Source organism: Lampetra planeri, chromosome 3, assembly GCF_965212315.1.
Source record: "Lampetra planeri chromosome 3, kcLamPlan1.2.h2, whole genome shotgun sequence".
Classification (NCBI taxonomy): Eukaryota; Metazoa; Chordata; class Hyperoartia; order Petromyzontiformes; family Petromyzontidae; genus Lampetra; species Lampetra planeri.
The window spans coordinates 1478474-1491217 of NC_136109.1; the positions used below are offsets into that span (position 1 = coordinate 1478474).

The window sequence follows — 12744 nt, forward strand, 5'->3', positions numbered from 1 at the left end:
ACAAACGACGCGCTCGTTGCAGCAGATACGAGGGCATTTACGCGAGATTACATTGCCCACACCCTGCCACCCACGGCCGCATCACCGAGCGGAGCCGGTAACATCATTTGCGCATCGTAAGCTTCAATCGACACGCTCGAAAACCGTGCGCACAGGCGCAGAAGGCAATCCGCCCCGTGCGTTATGCAAAAACCATCAGCGGTTCCTGAAGAACTGCCCTGCTGTTGTGGTCATATTATTGTTGTGAATGTGCTTGATACCGCAGGCGCCACCAAGGGGCATACGCAGGCTCGTCCTATCGGGGGGGGGGGCGGGGGGGAACGGCTCCGGAAATTGGCGTTCGTAAATGATCCAGCTGTATCTCCCAGGAAAGCGCCAATTCGCTTATCACTCGGTCGCGTCACCCCGAATTCGAGACAGAGAGTGCACACAAAGACAAAGATGTCCCGTGTAGCCTTCACAGACTGTTGGGGCAAGTGCTGTTAGCGAGTAGCAGCACCTATGAAGGCCGGCAGGCCACACGAGGGGGTGGGTGGCCAGCACCATGCCCGGCTGCCTTTGTCTCCCTCATGGCAATATTTACACGCTGTACGAGGTAGTCGTTTGAAGCCGAGTTGACCTCGGGGAGGCCCAGGAGGGGTTTAGATAATCGTCACCGGTGTCGGCCGTGAGCGGGAATCAAACCTGGGTCGCTGGGTTCGTAGCGCCAAGCACTGACCGCTACATCACCGCTCCCCCATGACAGCGCAGACACACACACACGAGTTGGACAATTTGCAAACGTCCAACGTAGCTTTTCGTTGGCGTGTAAAGCCATCCCCGTGCCACACCGTACATCGCGGCGTTAACGGCTCAGCCGAAGTGTTCCCCCCGCCCCGCCGCTAAGTTCCGTTTCGCGGGCACAGCGGCGATGCAGTGGTGAGCAGCGCATCGGACTTGCAATCCAGCGCAGCCCGGGTTCGACCCTTTCAGTTATGCATCGGTTAATAACTGACTACAGTTTGGAAGGCAGGTAAGGTTGTTACAGGGATGCCATTTGGAAAGGGAGCGTTGTGCTCGAGGCTGTTACAGTTGTCGACTGAAAATTGGGAAATGTTTGTGCGCACGACGGTGGCTCGTTTCCCACAACAAGCCAACCCAAGTGGGATTCTCTCTGATATCCGCTCCTGAGATATCAACTTTTAATTAGGTCTCCACAGAAGGTCGACGTTGTTATTGGGTGGGTTTTAATGCTAAATTCAAAGCAACGGTCACCACGGGGTGGCCATGGAGACTGAGCGTGTGCTGCTACGTGGTCATTAACTCGTTTATACTTCTCCCGAAGAAGCGCGGCGCCAGTTATAGACGGCGCCGCTCGCATGCACAGCTGCATGCCTCCCGTGTTAAACAACATTCACAACATCGTCACCGTAGCAAGCCCCGCTTGGTTCGATGGTGCGAGCGATTCCTTGTCAAGGGCCAAGAAAATTTTAATCGGCCGCTCCAGACAGAGCGATTGAACGAGCGCTGAGCACAGCAGAGCCAGTGGTAGAAATTCCTCGTTCCTATGGCAGGGGCGAGTCTATCCTATTCATAGCAGAACCGCTGTTGACTTCTTCCCGGAAATTTGTGCTCATTTACCGACCGTGAACAGAAGGGCGCCGGGCTGAGTCAAGCGATCCCACGCAGGGTGTGAACTCTGCGACATTCCCACTCTCTCCACCGCTGAGCCACCCGTCCACATTAACAACAGACGAATACAGTCCAGTCTCGTACTGTGCCGAGACACGCACGACCACAATATATATTCACAGTACGCTCAGATAAGAGCGCAACAGCCACGGCAGCAATGGAGGCAGTGTGGTGCAGTGGGAACACTTTCTATCTCGCAGCGAGAAGCACCTGGGTGTGATTTCCGACCTCCGGCACCTTTCCACGCGGAGTTTGTGTCTTTTCGAACTCCGCTGTTCTGCGTGAGTTTCCACCAGGTTCAAGGTTTCTTTCTGTATCAAAAAAAAACACGCACACAGAGCATAACCGGCATTGGCCAAACAACATCAATGCTGAAATTTTTTTTACTGCAAATCACTCAACTGTGGTCAGACACAGCAGCAGGGGCAGCAGCAGCAGCGGTAGCATTGGATTCTCCTCATCCCACAAACGACTGCAAAAACACTCGGCAGGACCTCTCATAGGTGAGCCGGCAGAGGAATCGCAACGAGAATGCACGCTGACCATTATTGCATTAGGGTGCGTACGGCGCTGAAGTTTGGGAGGCAGTGGGTGGGATTTTTTTGGTCCGGGGTGCAGCTGCCGCGAGAGTCTCCCGAGTGGCCGACTCTTTGAAATAGGAGCGGTCCCCCGCCGCAGAAAAAACACACGGCCTGGATGACGCAAACGCCGTTTGACGGCGTTCAGCCATAACGCACGCAAGGGTGGTACATTCCGTTAGCGGGGGAGGCAGAGGGAGGCAGAGAGAGAGAGAGGGGTGCACGACCGTGCGTGCCGTCGGTCGGAATTAGCGGAATTACTTTCAAAAGCGCGACGAGACAAAAAACCCTTAGCGGGGGACAGGTGGCTGCCCTCACCGCTCCGTTTGAAATGTCATGTAGGGGGGGGGGGGGGCCCTGCCCATGGGGACCCCCTCCCCAGGTGCGGGGGGGGGACATCAGGGCCTGCCACCAGGTGACTGAGCGGGCCGACGGAGAAACTGAACCGGAACGCAGGGACCCTTTCGTGTCTCCTCCGTTTGTTTGTTTTTGGCGGTGAGCCCCCTTTGTCCTGGTGGGCCATAAGCCTAAAACTATACTAAACTCTTTGTATTTTACCAGGTAAGGCCCACTGGGCTATGTAGCTCTTCTTCAGAAGTGACCTGGCGATCACAAATGATAGGTTAAAGAAGCAGCTTATCATCATCACGTGGACATGTATAGCAACCAAATACTCGGAACGTGTGACGTTGATTCTAAATGTAGAGGGAAAACCCAGAGGATCTGGAGACAAACTACGCGACCACAGGGAGAGAGAGAGAGACAAGCAAACTCCAAATATACAGCAGGCATCAAGAGTCAGGATCGAACCCAGGTCTTCCTGCATGCCAGGCGAGGTAGTTAACATCGTGGCGCAAATCCGACGCTTCATCCGACCAAACACATCCGATGTGGACAATTTCATCCACTTTCCAACGGAGGGTGGGGGGAGGGCCAAATGAATTGGCGATGTTTCGCTATCTGCGGGACGCGCAAAAAAATAAATGTGTAAGAAGCAACGCAGGCTTTGTGCGTTATGCCAAAGCCACCAGCAGTTCTAGCAGAACTGCATTGTGGTCCCTCATCTTGTCTTAGGTCCCCATCACAATGTGTTAGAGCCAACGTGACCGACTGAGAGGCAGCAGCGATTGAGGTGACAGACAAGTCTGGTGGACCGGTTTTGTCCACATGGGGACTCATCAGCAAGGTATATTCACCAATACCGACTGTTGAAAAAAGTCCGCTGCTGCTGCTGCTGCATCGCACAGTGGGCCTGGTGAACAGTGCATTCCTTCGACTGTGTGGGGGAAACGATACCACGAGCGCCATGCCATCTGCGGGACTGAATTAAACGCACGGACGCTCGACAGCACTCGCTGCAAAAGCGGCGTCTCCCAGTCAGTCAACCCCATGGCATCTGGGTCTGTCCCGTGACCTCCCGCCAGCGAGCTTTCGACACTTGGCGTGGCCTCGGAGTGTACCTGGCCTGGCACAGGCGCCATGGTGATGTCACCGCCACTTAGCGGCGGACGGTGGCTGTTGTTGTGGTCTCTAATTAGCCGGGAGATTAAATTAATCCATTGAGGCGCGTTGGTGGCGGTGCAGAAGCACAAATAACAAAACCACTCAACAATGGCCCTTCGCAGCAGCAGTGCTGCTGATGAAGGGCCATTGCCCGAAACGTCACCTTTTGAATACTTATTTTTATAATTAAGGCCAATGTATTATTGACGAATGCTTTTTTTTTGGGTCCACCGAGACCCACAAGGCACCGCCATCGCCACGGCGACCCGGGCCACATCAAGAACAATTTAATAACGCGATATTTTAAAAGCGTTTCAATGTAACAAAAGCCAACTGAATATGACGATACGTTAATACAGTACAATGTGATTAAGGCCGAGTAAAAAAGGTAAACTGCACTTAAGCTTGTAAAGATATACTGTATATATATATAAATATATATTATAAGTTCTGGAAAGGAATGTGACTGGATTAGGCAAGAAGGGGAAATGTACAAAATGGAACAAAATCTGATAAAATGTGAACAGAAACGATGATCCAATCACGAATTGTAAAGGCCACGCAAGTGGTAAGCACGCAAATTCGAACGTTCCCACGAACACATTTATTTCGCACTGCGAGAAGTTTAATTTCAGTGCCTCCCAGAGAGGCTCTCAAAACATATGCAGAGGCCTATTAATAGCTGAAGCGGAGAGTCCTGTGCGTTTGCTCATAACAGCAAAATAAACCCATCGCCCAAAGACGGAGCCAAAGTGATTTCCTACTTAAATGAACATTGAGGCAATGGTGCTTATATAGACCTGGGAAGGATGATGATGGGCCGAGCCAACCCCCAACTGGGATATGACCTCACAACCTTGTGACTGCGAGCCGATGGCTCTAGCGATGAGGCTCCTGGCCTTCATCGTGGCACGAGCAGTGGCAACTCACGTGACTGGCACGCTATCCCGTTCCACCAGTTCCCTCCATCGTGGCGGTTGATGCCATCTGAAGCATTCACGTTTAAACTAAAACTATTTTTTTTTGCCCACCCATTGAGCTTTCTAGCTCTTTTTTCAGAAGCGACCACGCTATCACAAATAAAGCTGAACGAGGTGGCTTATCATTTATTGCAGCAGCCTTAATACTCTAAACGCGCGATGTCGATTGTAAATGTGGGGGGAAAAGCCGAAGGGCCCGGAGAAAAACCCACGTGACCTCGCCTGTGCACCAGGCGCGGTAGTTAACAACAACTGGCCATCGGAGCACCCCTGAGTTTACCGGTTCGGTGGAGTTAGTATCGGCACGCTCAAACGGACGCTGATCGGCGCTCGTCAAAGTGATGGGAAGATTTGGGGTCAAGGGGCACCCATCGGTTAACTCTCCCCCAGCCCCCCCCTCCCCCCACGTCAACCACTACCCGGGGGGGAGGGGGGGGAGTTAACCGATGTGTGCCCCTTGGCCCAAAATCTTCCCATCGTGTTGACGAGCGCTGATCAGTGTCGCCATTTGGTCTGACACCTTTCCCGAGGCGCCGCGCCATAATTGTATCACCCTGGCACGCTCGGCGATTTCAGACGAGTACAGCGAGTCGGCAGAGTGGGCCACGGTGATCCGCGCGCGGTATCCAATTCACTTTGACGAACGTGCTCTCCGGCGTCGGACGCGCTGCGTAGCCCCGCGCTTCTCTGACAAGGCCGAGCTGCTGCTGCTGCTGGTGCTACTGCTGCTGGTGGTGGTGCCGAGATTCGCGCGGTGTCTAAGGAGTGGATCATCCGTCCTTCGTGGCGTCAACTCACGACCGACGCATCTGCTCCACAGTCCATTCGACGCCACGGTCGCAACGTTTTACTGTGCGCCACAGAAAAACTTACACGTCGTGTTTCCCCCTCCCACACCACCACCACCGCCACTACTAAGTCTTTGTGATTAAAACAAAAGTCCGCCACGTCTGAGAAGCATGCAAAACATCTCGAAACGTGTCTTCTTAAAAAAAAACACCACCAAGAATGTTCCAGTCGGGTTTCGTTTCCCGTGGGCGGTGTGCGAAGACACTCGAAGCTACGCCAAGGGCCGGAGGGTTCCTGGCAAGGTGATTTGCGACTGCGTTTCTAAGAAAAATCACATTGCCAGGGATTACCACTGGCCCTCGGATCAAACCCACCGAAGGCGACCGCCGGCAAAGCACGCCACCGCAAACGGTTGCGGGCTTTGCAAGATCTTTACAAGAATCTTTACGAGGCACTGCAAAGAGCCCATCATTTGTGCACCGTATTTTTGGACGAACCCCTTCGGGTTCAGTCCCCGGCTTTGTTGCCCGCGAGCCAGAAATCTTCACAGAATCGGAACCTTTACTTCGGACTTCAGCGTCACGGTCCTCTGTGCCGTCAGCCAGCGATATTGAACTCGCCAACGCAAAACGCGGCAGCACGCAGCGCCCACGTGGATTATTGAACGCGCGTCGTACATTTTGTTCGTAAACTCTCAACCTCATTTGTGTTTGTATACGGAAACGAGGTTGGGGGGGGGCAAATAGCCGTACCTCAGGTGGATTTCAATTGGTTGAGAAAGTCTATCGTTTGCAGGATAGCATGAGCTTACAGAAAATGCACTGAAGTGCTTTGAGACGTCACTAACAGAAGGGACGTGTGTTTGTGTGTGTGCGTGTGTGGGTTGAACTTTTTTTGCACCGTACATAGCCAACCGCGCTAATCGGACACCAGCCTTGCATCCAATTTGGAGATGTTTTTGTTGCTGTTTTAATCTGCGCAGACATTAATTTGGCATAAAATCATCTGCACGGAGGCCATGCAATGGCCAAAGGGGATCATTCAACAAGCGCACGCACGCAGTCGATTTACACGATGCCTGCTTAGCACTTGTGAGCTGGGTACTGCGGCACAAAACGACCCCGCAGAAGCTATTCCAACAAGAACGACGACCGTTTGTCAACCCACTGCCGGACCGAAAGTCCCCCGTGGATGACGCGAGTCGTGGGGGGTTTTCGCCTGGCCGTACTGCACCACGCCGGTCGGTGTGGCTTGCCGAGGGGCGCGGGGGACTCCGGGTGGGCCGGGACCGGTCCAGACGGCGCTTGCCGCCGACGTTATAGCCGGGGGCCCGCGAATCGAGAGAGCCACCGACCCGCCGTAGCAGACGGGAGACGCGGTGCAAGGGTCGCGTTCCTCGCACGGCACGATCGTGCGATCGACGACGAAACAACGCAAGTCACGGGAGAGCGACTGCGTTGGTCGTTCCGCACACGAGTTGTGAGAGTATTTAACCAAAAAAATATCACGGCAATTGCAAACGATGTGCATGTAGGCGACTACTGGCGTTACCGGCAAACACTGCTCAGTATTCGTTTAAGCATTGTTAGGACCAACAGTTGCAATAAAATGTAGACTAAAAGGTGGATCGGTAGCGCTATTTACCCTGTGTGGGTCTATGGGTCTCTGCGTGAGGCTATGGGTATCTGCGTGAGGCTATGCGCCTTAGTGAGTCCATGGATCTGCGTCTATGGGTCTCTGCACGAGTCTACGGGTCTCTGCGTGAACTCGTGTCCATGGTGAGCGATCCCCCAAGGGCACATGGCTGGTATGCAACACTCGCCGCGTCCAGAAGCCAACAGCTGCATTCACAACCAACTTAGATGGAATTAAGAGTTGCTATTCAATTCGAGCGAAGGCGTCCCAGTCCGGTGGAGGGCTTAGCCCACCTGTGAGCAGCGCTTTACGATAAGTGTTCACAGTGGCTAAGTTCTGCACCTGCCCGGGGATTATTACTTCTGCACCTGCTCAGGTGACACATTCCGCATCGTTGGTCACGTTCAAGTCTGTCTCCTTCAACCAGGTGAGAATTCACGAGAGCAGCGATGTCCAAGAGTGACCTGGGTCGCAAAGAACACCTGAAGCAAAAGACAAATAAAGTACATCATGGAAGCCAACAGAAATGAGAGCAGATGGAGTTTGTGTAGTTTTCCTCCTCCTCCCCCCCTCCCTCTCCTCCTGCGTTGAAGGAGCGCAGACCGCCGTGGTTTACTGACGGTCCCCACAGTGGGAGTGGCATGGCCACAGTCGAACTGCCGTGGCAATCGTCTGTAATTTTCCATTCACGGAGATGTGCACATCGGCCCGTCGATGTTGTTCCTATGCGGTTGATGGTCATCACGCCAGTTTCTTCGAGGAATGCCAAGGCAAAGGGGGAGGGGTGGTGCGGTGGTTTGGGTCTCGGATGAAGTAAACATCAATGGCAGCACTCGACGAAAAATAAGATGACAGATACCCACCGAGACGACAAACATTCATCGACTCTGTCTGCGGTTGGAAGCCGTGATGGACAGGTGGTAAGTGGGAAGGACATGTGGGGATGTCAAAAGCCGCTTCATCACATACTCGAGCCAGCACCTGCCGTGGCACAGGATGCCGTTCACACTCCACGTGGCTTGTGGCACAGCGAGACTTGTCCACACCTCGACGTCCGCTCTCGGTAAGGGCCCATGGAGAGACGCCAACGCGAACAAGGCGTTGGACTTCCCCTCCCCGATGAATTTGCAATTTTTTTTTTCAAGAGTTAAAATTGCCTTTCGGCAATGTGTAAGAGCTGTTAACGTTGTCACGGGAATTGCTCGACGGAATGTTTGCTGCGATTACTGTACACGAAATAAAAAATCTCGCGAAGTGAAACGCGCGAAACGCTTGAACTCCATCGGCATTGCACTTTTTGTCCCAGCTTCCCCTTTGCTCCCGAGTTGAAAACAAAACTCAAAGCAGAACATGCACAAGGATACGGCCGCTCCCCACCCATCATTCAAACCCCACAATAAATCTTGCCTCTATTGCATTGCAGGTACAGAGCATGAACCAGACTGAATGAAATAACAAAATACGCCTCGTGTTATGCACGGTATGCTTGCTTACCCAGGAAAGCCTCACCGAGCCTCAAGACTCATTTTGAGGAGGGTCCTGTCAAGTTTTCGCCGTAGTGGGGGTGTGGGGGGGGGGGCGATGTTGCCGCGTCTAATTCCAATCGAGTAATCTGCGGGTAATTTTTCGATACCAGTTACATTGTGAGTTTGTTTTTAGCTGTGGGGAGGAGGAAACGCATGCAAAACAGGGGGAGACAAACGTTTGTTGTCCTTCCCCCGCACCTCCAATAAGCACGGTTGGCTACGTATGGTGCGAAAGAAGTTCCAACGTACACACACATACGTACGGAACAGAAAGGCGCCCGGGTCAGGAGTCAAACCCGGGAATTCCACTACGCTGCCGCCCCCGTCGCCAAAATTTCGAAATGAAAAGCGGCGGCGAGGCACTCGCCTCCGCAACTAAACGCATTGCAGACGCACCAGTCGTGGTAGCATTGGTGAAATATCCACCTAAACCAACAGGAGAAGAGGGTACGTGATATTAAAGTAAAAAAGTTTTCCCCATTTACACCCATGTACATTATCGCCATTGAAAGAATAACATCATTATTGCCGCGCAGTGTGCGGAGAAAGAAAAGCAAAACAATAAACCGCCAACTTAGCTCTCGAGACTTACAGGGTTCCTTGGAAGCGTCACATGTTCTGCCATGACGGCGAAAAACATCTTGATTCATCTTTGCTGCTCACAAAGCGTTTATTCAGATTTACTCGTGGCAGCTTCAAGTCCAGCACTCGCGCACACACACACGGGGCACTACTCGCTTGGCGTACGCCGCGCGCGCGTTCTCCGAGCCAAACGAGGAGGAAACGGATTGCCAGGGATCATCAATGCACGCTCAAGAGCCGATTTTCTTTGCACGGTGAAGTGTCCAAGTAGGCAGAATAACAGCGGAGGGAAGCGATTCCTCGTGTAATATTCGCCGATGCCAAGGGAAACAACAAAGGTTTCTGCCGTTCAGACGAATAAATTAAACTGCGACCAAAAAAGAAAACTGGGAGGCCTCTCTCCGCAGTGGTTTCCTTTAGGTCGGCACAGCACGCGAGCGTTTAAACTCCGCACGCAAACTCAGCCGCACATCAACACTGGGTGTCATCCCTTAATTTAATTCACCGGTTTTGGGCGTCGTCATTCAGAGCTGCGACTGCTCGCTATCACCGCTGCCGGCGGATGAGCCTCCCACGAGGAGGGCGAACTCTCCAGGGCGTTTTGGTCTACTTCTCCACTCTCCCCTCCGCCCAGCATTGATTCGAGCAAGCCGGGCTGCTGACGAGACGTTTAAATGTCAAAAAACGCTCAAGAGCGTTGCTCGCACCGAATCGTCGGCCCCGAAATAATTCACTCCCAGGGAGGCCGTTGGGCTGATTGGGGTCGTGAAAGCAGAAACACTTTAACTGTTTTCTTATGTGGAGGGACAGCTGTGTGAAGGAGACGCACCGTCTATGTTGTCTAACGTTTGCTCATGCACAGCTGGTTTCCAAAAGCTGCGCGTGCCGAGCACGTGGGTGTACGTACGTACGTAGAACTTCTTTTTCACCGTACGCAGCCGAACGGTGCGTGCGAGCGGCTGCCAAGAGGCCCACCGTGCAACGTCGGCAAGCCGGGCTCGGACGTGGACAGCCAAATCCGAGAGCGCTCCACGGAAATGCCGCCGGCTCAGCGGCAAGTTTTCAGACGGCGGAAGTTTATTTTTCCCCAGGAAAGCCGACCGAGAGCCACGCGGCGACTTGCCTCGGCCTGGCAGACGACGTGCGTTCAAAGTCTCGCGTGCTCAGCGGCAAAAGTTAACTTAAACAATATTCTCTTAAACTTCATTTGGAGCTATCGTGACTGCAGGAATTACTCGTTGGTTCTTTCGCTGAAGTCACGTAGAAAGTAAAGTAATTAACCAAATTAATTAACCGAAAGAACCAAAGAATATTCTGATTTAAAGCTGTCGTGACTGCAGGGATTCATATTCTTGGTTCTTTCGGTAAAGTCACGTAGAAGGGAAATAATAAAATAATATAAATATAAAACAATAAAAATTCTCACGACGTTTCGACTGCAACACAAGCAATCATCATCAGGTGTGAAATCCACAGCAAGAAAATTTGAAAAAATTTGTTTTAAAAAGTAAAAATATATTTTTTTTAAATTTCTTGCTGTGGATTTCACACCTGATGATGATTGCTTGTGTTGCAGTCGAAACGTCGTGAGAATTTTTTTAGTTTTATATTCATATTATTTTATTATTTCCCTTCTACGTGACTTTACCGAAAGAACCAAGAATAAAGAATATTCTCTTAAACTTTTCCACGATTATATCTACAGCACGTTATCCAAACGTAGTTCGAGGTGGGGGGGGGGAGTTCCAAAAGGGCTGCCGACCCGAACATCTGTGCGTTACACAAGATCTCCCTCGTACACAAGATCTCCCTCAAGGTCAGTGAGTGCTGTGGCTGGAGTACGTACGTATGTTGAACTTCTGTTGCACCGTACGTAGCCAACCGTGCTAATCGTAGCTGAAGTGCTCAACTTGCTGTCAGAGAGTTATCAGGTTATCCCCGTGCCAGTGGGCGAACACTTCCAATCATCATCGATCATCATCCATCATCATCCGCTTGGTTGGCTGGGCCATCGAACAAAGACGGTGGCCACCGCATCGCGCGGCGCTTTCACATGCGCTTCTGCCGCTGTCTGGGACGCTCTTTCCTTCCGATGTTAGGAAGTCACCGGAGCTAGGATGCACTTTTAAATCGTCCAGATTGAAAACTCATTTTCTTAGAACTGCTTTTTGTGTTTAGTTTGTTGTCCTTCTACCACACCTCCAAATTAGCTCGGTTGGCTACGTACGGTGCGAAAGAATTGCAACGTACACACATACGTACCCCACGGAGAGGCTGGATTCAGCCATGGGAGTGTAGAAGCTCCACGCGAAGGGGGAACAGAGATCGCAGAGTGGAGATGGCCAGGAAAAGAAGAAGCCAGGGTGGTTCGAACACCGTGGGAGAAGCTACAGATAAAAATAAAAACTTTTGAAGGAAATTGTGTACAAAAATCCCAGGAATTGTCAACGGACAATTTACAATGGATACCGCGAGTCTCCACAGCAAAGCCCGTGGAGCCTCCTGAACACCCACCGCCACAATCACACGACATTTGCCCTCGGAGGGTTGTCTTTCTCCCATTTTAATTAATCAACGTGAACAATTCTCGTACATTAACCGCATAGAAATCCTCAACCCAGTGTTCATCAATGGACTGGAGATGAACACTATTGCAAGAGGTATCGTCTTCTCCACGTGGCTGACGTTGACATGCAGCAGCGGATCTAAGTCTTTAAACAGATACGCTGACACGGATGTGTTGGACAAGCGTGACAAGCGTAGCACACGCGTGCCGTGTCTTCCTCATTGGACGTGCCATGTGTTCCCACGCACAAAACCCTGTTATTAGGTTAAGACGCATCGCCCGGACCGTATTACCACATTTCTTTACATATTCTACCCACAGGACGAGTCCGAAAGCGGTTTTCAATTTACCAATTGCTCGAGAACGACGGCACGTGGTGTTCTTGCACAGGACGCTGATCGAGAAGATGTCACGCAACAAGCTTGTTTGTGAGCGAGCAACAAACATTTCTAGACGAGACGATCAAAAATTAAAACATTTCTGGTGATTGCAGCGGTGCACAGGCACAGTGACAACACCGTGGACTTCAAAAAGATAACATGAATATATAATGGGGGACGTTTCGCGCAATGTCCCTTCGCCACGGCACCCGCCCGCACACATGGCATGAAGGAAGAGCCTTTGCTCAAAACGTCGCCCAGAATGTTCAGAATATTTACTTGCAGGAGGAATCCGATGAGCTATTAAGCTCTTTGTTTACAAGATGTCCAGTTGGGGCACGGGGTAAGAACCTTACAACAAACAATACCAAAACATTATAGGCGTGCAAAGTACAAGACAAACACATCGCCCAAACACAAACAAATAAAACGAAACCATCTCCATTCAGACAAAGCCCACTGAGGCATTAAGTTGTTTTTCAAAAACGACCTGGCCACAAATGATAGCTCGACAAATTGGCTTGTCGTTTGGAC

General features: G+C 51.6%; 1 protein-coding gene across 2 annotated transcripts in view; it reads right to left on the bottom strand.

Annotated features, from left to right (window-relative positions):
- Window positions 1-300: 300 nt before the first annotated feature.
- FANCC (FA complementation group C) overlaps window positions 301-12744 on the bottom strand; it is a 55364-nt gene continuing 42920 nt past the window's right edge. For both annotated transcript variants that reach the window (XR_013588711.1, XR_013588707.1), the window contains exon 17: window positions 301-1982. The gene's annotated coding sequence lies outside the window, so the exon portion shown is untranslated. The remainder of the gene's footprint in view (window positions 1983-12744) is intronic.